General features: G+C 30.9%; 1 long non-coding RNA gene across 1 annotated transcript; it reads right to left on the bottom strand.

Annotated features, from left to right (window-relative positions):
- Positions 1–1,987: 1,987 nt before the first annotated feature.
- On the bottom strand, positions 1,988–4,496 carry LOC109619885 (uncharacterized). The gene is made up of 2 exons (XR_010708698.1): positions 4,039–4,496; positions 1,988–3,105 (listed from the first exon to the last, which is right to left on the bottom strand). It is a non-coding gene; the product is annotated as an uncharacterized lncRNA (long non-coding RNA).
- Positions 4,497–7,654: the final 3,158 nt, after the last annotated feature.

Raw genomic sequence — 7,654 nt, forward strand, 5'->3', positions numbered from 1 at the left:
TTTATGTGAACACAAAAATGCATCAAAGGAATGCTTAGAAAAGGAAAACGTTTGGTTTCGTCTCCGATTAATTGGGTTTATTCAACCCACATATTTTGCAACGAGTTCACACAAACTTTAAACAGTGAAAAAAATGTACACAGATTTTTCTTATCTATCAAAACTTTATGACCTTCATATCCATAGCAATGGTCAGAGCTATAATACTATCATACCCACCTAGACGTCAGGGCGATTTTGACAATAGGCGAAATACCGCGGTATATAACCTTTTATGTAGAAAAAGTTTATTTTGTAAACATATTTTGTGTATAATTTTTCTTTAAGATATGGCTTAATTAACATTGAAAACTACTGCAATGTTAATCATAACCTAACAACAAAACTTTATGATAAACGCGATGAAATCAATTTTTCTATAGTCAACTATCCTTACTTATGTAGCAATATACCTTCATCACCTACATATGGTGTTTTTGTCTCTCAGTTTATTCGATACGCATATGGCATGCTCTTCATATAAACAGTTTCTAAGACGAAGCAAGCTACTGACAAACAAGTTGATAATACTGACTATCAACAGTCTCGCTTAAAGTCATCTTTTCGTAAGTTCTATGGTCGATACAACGACCTTGTCAGCAAATATAATCTTCCACTGGGTTACATGCTGACTGATGTTTTTCATACAAATTGTTAGACCATAATTAATCACCTGATTGTCTACGGACTTTTCCGATTTTTTTCCCGAATACGACAAAGAGCACACGGTGGGAGTGACCGGTCAGCAGAGGATGCTCACTCCTCCTAGGCACCTGATCCTGCCTCTATCTATTTGGAGGTTCGTGTTGCTCTGCTTTAAATTTGTATTTCGTTTTATGGATTTTTGAGATGGTTCACGGTTTGTTATTGTCATTTTTTCATGATACACTTACTCAGCATAACCATCGTTTAAAAGCGTAGCAGCTTTAAAAAAAAAATTCAAACTTGCATATCGTTCTTCAGTGATTTTGTTTAGGATTTTAACGCAAATGTGTGTTGAACTAATAAGCAACAAGAGGTTTTACACAATATTTATTTGAAGGTACATCTATGCTCATCACTGATATTTATGGCATTTTCTCTATGTATCGATTTCAACTTTCTTTTAATTTTATTACTTCAAAGTTGAATTTTGCAAAGGGAGAGGGTGTATTAATCCTACCAGAAGACTCTTTGAACATTTCTGGTTTCCAAGTCAAAGGCATCCTCTGGTTGTGGATATCCAGAATGTATGGTATCGTAAATAAGTTGTGACACCAAATTGGTAAAGTGATTCTTTGAGCCAACTTTTGTGTCTCATTTTTTTCTGAAAATGAAATAGATAAAAATCCTCCCAAAGTTATTCGTAATTTTACGTCAACAGCAAAACAATACCTCAGATAAAATACTATGTAACAGATATAAGATATCAGAGATAAATAAGTGCACAATTTTAAAGCTAAATACAAGTCACAGAAGACAGGAAATGTGAACACAACTTAGCATGATTAATTGATAACCTTATTTAAACAAATTTCTTTGTTTATTTTTATGTACTTTGTGCAAATTATTTTCTTGATTTTTTAACCTATTTTTTTGAATTGGTGGCTGGATCCTAAGAGGAGTGGGCAGGGATGAATATATAAACAGAAATTCATTCCCTCTTTCCCCGATATCCTCTCCGTTTTATCCGTACACAATTTATTCATAAAGACGTAGAGTTGTGAACACTCTGTTCACGGTTTACAATTTTTAATAAAATATTTAATGCTAATTCCATTTCTGTCATTGACATAAAAATGCGTGTAATCTAAACACGAGAGTGCGTGCATATTTATTGCAATTTATCAAACTTGCCCCATACGTTTCCCGCCATTGTGTCAATTAGTCAACCCGCGTTCATGGTTACCCCGTTCTGGAAAGTTCTTTCTATCAAAACTAAAATCGCACATTCAAGAAACGAATTGGCTCATTTTGATTATTTATTCAACATATGTCAAATGTCGTATTATATAAAAATTACCGGTAAATATATTCCCGGTATATTTATTCTTTCTTACGTAGTAATTCAATATCATTTCACTGCAAGTATATGTTTTGATGCAAACACCCACTGACTTAGATCCGCCAATGCGTATCCACCACCTTACTCTCATTTTTGCTATTTCAGGCTATAATATCGAAAATGAAAGTAGGTTTTTGATAATTTCATAATAAATACTTATCATGTAAAATTCAGTTAAAGCTTACGGACATCATCTCACACGTGTTGAAATTTCAAAGGTGTAAGCAGTTACTCTGGTGCAGGCAGTTCGTAATTTATTAGCAAAATGTCTTAATTTATAAGTATAGATTATCAAGATTACATAACATCTGTTATCACATCTGTTATCACAAAGATGAGCAGAGATCTCACAAAACAGGAAGCATATGCCGCTGCAACACTCGTCGCTATGAGACCTACATAAGTCTTGCAGCAATTACTGACACAGAGAGATAAAATTGTCCCCCAGTCCACCTGGAAGAGGTTTGTCTCAGCAGACTGCATCGCGTAATACAACGCATTGTAGGAAAATGAAGTCAGCCAAAATAGCATCAGTTGTTGTTGAACAAATAAGGAATCGACTAAAGACTTCACATCGAGGTAAACTCCGAAAATATTCATCACAGAAGTCGTCTTAATCTCCCTAACCAAGTTGTTGACAGCGGAAATCAGTACTCTTAATGTATGATACACTAAGAAACAACACAAAAGTCCATCTGAAAAGCACTGGACGTATTGAATAACTGATCCAGGCAGTCTTAGATATTCACAAGTAAGTATTACTGGAAGGCTGAAAGTCATGAAAACCTTGAACTCTGTGCCTATGGATATATAGTTTGCGAGCAGGCCGAATATACTTGTCATAAGGAAGGTCCCGAATAATGCTATGGCATTGATTTTGTTTTCACTTGATATCGTGTCGTCCAAAATACGTTGTGAGTAGAAATAAGCTATTGTTAGAAGAAGGAGAGACAGTAGATTTCTGTACAACTCAAAGAGGTTGTCCTGGCGCAGACATGTCAAAGATATGGTTAGAAAGAGACCTGTGTAAATGAGAGAATTGATAGTAAGAAAATATATCTCATATTTAACTTGCTTTTCTACCTTGATCACAGTAGATAAGATAAACATATAACATTAATACTATTCATAAATAAACTGAGTCATTATTTGCAAGCCCGTGTCCGACATTTTTTTTGCGCAGCAAAGATTTTTCTAAAATTTACATACAAAAAATTGAATTAACATGGAGTTTGCCCCCCCCCCCCTGACTTATATTGGACCATAAATAAATAATTAATTGAATTAAAATAAGAAAATAAACAGTAAAATTGAAGTTAAAGGCGGTATAGTTGCCTCCACCCCTTTTAAGTGAGTAATAATTTTCCCTTCTTTCTTTCTTTTATTTTCTTTGCTTGTCAAGATTTTTGCCCCTTTAAAAAAAACGTACCTGCGTGTTGATAAATTTAAAAATGCCGGCAATATTTGACTTTTTATATTGTTACCTTTGCGAATATTTTTTTATATAAAACTGTACTGCGTGAGGAAAGTTAATCAGTCGAAAAATATCACGTATTATTAAAACAACGTTTTTCTAACAATATAAATTGCAAATTCATACAGAAACATAAAATAAATGATTAGCTAAACAACCTTTACTGTTCTTAAAAGTTTATATTAAAATCTCTTAAGCATCCTTTTTACACGTTTGTGTATAGTGATAAATGATGACACGGGAATTTGGCTTGGTACATGTACTATAAATAAACACACACGTGTTATAAATAAATTCACCGTGTGTTCTGTTGAATCCGTGAATATATTTGCCGCATGCATTAAAATAATTGGATGCATATTTGGTATAGCTTTGTCGTTCAATAGATTTAAATCAATAATCATAGCAGTTTAAACTTCATTCTAACTTTAACATTTCATACTGATATTAGCAAAATTAATATGACTAAGAATGAACATACCTATTGTTGATGCGAGCTCTTCGTACCAAACGTCTTCTGGAGTGGACAGAAACCATTTCTCCAAAATAAAAAACGCCGGTAGTCTAAGCACAGCTGTCAGCCCGATCCAAAGATGTCCACGGGTAAGCATGTTTTTGTCGTTAAACAAGAATCACACAGCTTACATACAGTTTATTTTTAGATATAGGTTTTTTTTTTAAATAGGGGAAACTGAAAGTGGGACTTCTTATGATGAATAGTTTAAAAAAAGGATAGTAAATCCCAGGAAGGCAACATGTACTATTAATTTGTTAAAAGTACTATTGAACGGATTAAAAATGGAATTTGATAACCAATGCATATGAAGATTATCAAATTATATATACAATTTAAAAAGAATAAACTGAACTACGACAGACAACATAAAGTGTCAGCTTGATGACGCTACATCTAAATATAGAATGATTGATAATCTTTTTATAGAAGTAATTAAGAGTGACCTGGAAGGGAATTTCAAAAACTACTGATGTTTTTTAAAATATCAATTTGCATTCACTAAGTAATTAGCCCCATTACGGGTCGTACTTACGAAATATATTAAAGACAGTTATCGCCCTTAGGAAAGATAACTGTTACTACCTAAATTGACACATCTTATCATAACGTTGCCTACACCAAGTAAAGAGAGGTTAAAACAACTGAAACATATGCTTACTCGCTATAATGGGCATTACACATATATCTATATCAACATGTAATTTTGACATGCATCATATACTGCAGTAACCCCTTAGTAACCGTGGTCACTGTACATTTAGAATGATGTGAGAGTGAAAGTTTGTGTTCTGTCTTTTTGGTGTGTTTGTCTTTATATATAGAACTATTGTATTGATTGGTAATAATAGAAATAAAGCATGAAAAAAGAAGAAGGACATTGTAAGCGAATAACTGATGTTTTAAATATATCAATTTGCATTCAACTTTTCGTTTGCAGTATATTTTATAGCCCAATTTCTTTTCATATTGACCAGATAAACTTTTTGCTTCTAACGGAATACATGTATAACAAATAATAATTACTAATAAAAATCGATTATGATAATTCAATGACCTTTAAATTTATTATAAAATAATAAAATTACTGCAAAAAAGTGAAAGTGTAACTTATTTATATTATTACATAGATTATGTTTTCAACATGTTTTCACACTAACACTTAATGCTAATCAAATTTCCAATGGTGTATCTATCCGCTACAATGCAATTATTTTGTATGAAAATTTCTTTACCTACTCCTATCAGAATACAATCTAATTTATACAAATGAATACTTTTTTCTATTAATTACATTAAGTTTACAAATATAAACAATCACACACTTTAATTAATTAATTATTCATTCATTCACCCATTTACTCATTCTAAATGTACATTTGCTATGGAGATTATAAAAGATGAACACAATGTATTATAAATGGTATGAGATTATAAATTATGATGAAAACAAATTTTCTCAGCAATATAAATTGTATTTTTGATGAATTTCAAGAATCTTATACGAATTTACTAAGTGAAATTGTGTGTAAAATATTTATCAAATGTCAGTGAATCGTTTTAAGATCTTAATAAACATGACTAAAATCTCTAATTATTATTCACTGATTTCACTGAGTTCACTGATTGGCACTTCGGACACCAAAAATAAATAAATAGAAAACTAATTAAAATCCATAGATGAAGATTTTTAAACAGTCAAATTATGATTATGTCTAACCAAGATTTAATTCAAACTAAATTTTACTTTAATTTGAAAATTAAATATATATATTTTACTTTCAAAAATCAAGAAAATGAAACATAGATTATATATCCAATAAACAAAAAATCAAATTCAATTCGGCTTTAACACTCTAATATAACATGGTACATAAGGTACAATCTAACATACTATACGGTGTATACAAATATTTACATTTTGTATCATAATTTGGAATGAATGTAAATATAAATAAGGGAGAACAGACAGCTTCACATATTTTTTGAATAAATGAAAAAAAAACCAAAATCTTAATAAGTTTCTATTATGCACAAACATTTATTCTTAAAAGTTTAACATCATTTGGCCTAAAATTGTTACCACTCAATTGTTTTCTTACGTCAATTTAAGCCTTGCACTCTAAAAGATAATGATACTCATCACCAGTTATTACAAGAGTTTATTGAGTTTCTGTCCCATTAATATTCTATGCCATCTCCAGTTTCTACTGCTGGTTAACGATGATTCGATGTAGGAGACTGGATTCATTTTTTTTTTAAATTTACCAGGTAATGTTATGTAACTTTCAAAACTGAAATAATTCCACGAAATATTTATATAATTTGACCATTTTGGAATAGATCGATCTAGTGAAATGAGCTTATATAGGAGGAAATTCATTTAATATTTACGTTGATATCTTGTTCAAGACATATATTTTGCACGCCATATGAATTAAAAATGTTCTGTATACAATCTAATTATGGATTGGTTAAATTTCTATATCATTAAACTATTATATCAAAATTATTAATTTCAACTTTACCTATTCATTCTTTAAAATACAGGTATAATGTAGGTATTCAATTTAAACACTTACATCTTATGTTGAAGTGTTACTGTGAAACAAGATGTTCCTAATTCTTTCCTACGCGAAGTATTAAAAGAAAAGTCTCGCGGGGAGTAGTGAGATAGATAAAGTAAGCTACAAGTAACTGGCTACTAGTAACTGGCTACGAAAAGTAATAACAGCTAACTACTAATAACTTGCTACGAGATGAAAAAAAAGTTGGCTACTAGTAACTGGCTACGAGGGGTAAGTAAGAAAAGTTAGCTGCTAGTAACTGTCTACGAGATAAAAGAACTTACTAGAGTTACTAGCTACTGTCCAAATGACAAAACATACATGCGATTTCTTCCTGCATTGTAAATATGTACATTGCAGTATATCATCCACATAATTTATCATATTTTGTGATACCGTCAGATACAAAATGCTTTATAAATATCTCTTTTTTTAACATCATTGTCAAAACATTTTAATAGCTGCATGATAGATAAAAAATATCTACAAGTGTTGTTAATACCAAGACTTGACTAGTTTGACTACATAATTTTTCTCTATAAATACTCATATTCCTCTCGTAATCTCATCAGTAATTGGTGCATTTCGTTTAATAAATCTCTATCTTAGATAATATTGTCCATTTGACTCAAGTAACTGTACATATAGACTGAAAATGTCAACAAGTGTTATCAATTTCTATAACCTAACAAGTTATCCACATGATATTACAATAAAATTATTCAGATATCTCTCTTAAACTATCAGCTACCGGTGCATTTCGTTTCAAACATCTCTATTTAAAGACAATTTTATCCACTTAACTCAAGAAACCGTACATTTAAACAAAATCTACAACCAGGTCATCCACATGATATTACGGTATAATTTAAGTTAATTGCAACATTTTGTTAGGTCATCAACATGATATTACGATAAATTGAAAAAAATCTCTCTTAATCGTTACAAATATCTCGATTTTATACTACTCTGTCTGTATAACTCAAGTAGCTGTTATATAGATTGAAGATATCAAT

The sequence above is a fragment of the Magallana gigas genome, chromosome 8 (genome assembly GCF_963853765.1).
Source record: "Magallana gigas chromosome 8, xbMagGiga1.1, whole genome shotgun sequence".
Taxonomy (NCBI): Eukaryota; Metazoa; Mollusca; class Bivalvia; order Ostreida; family Ostreidae; genus Magallana; species Magallana gigas.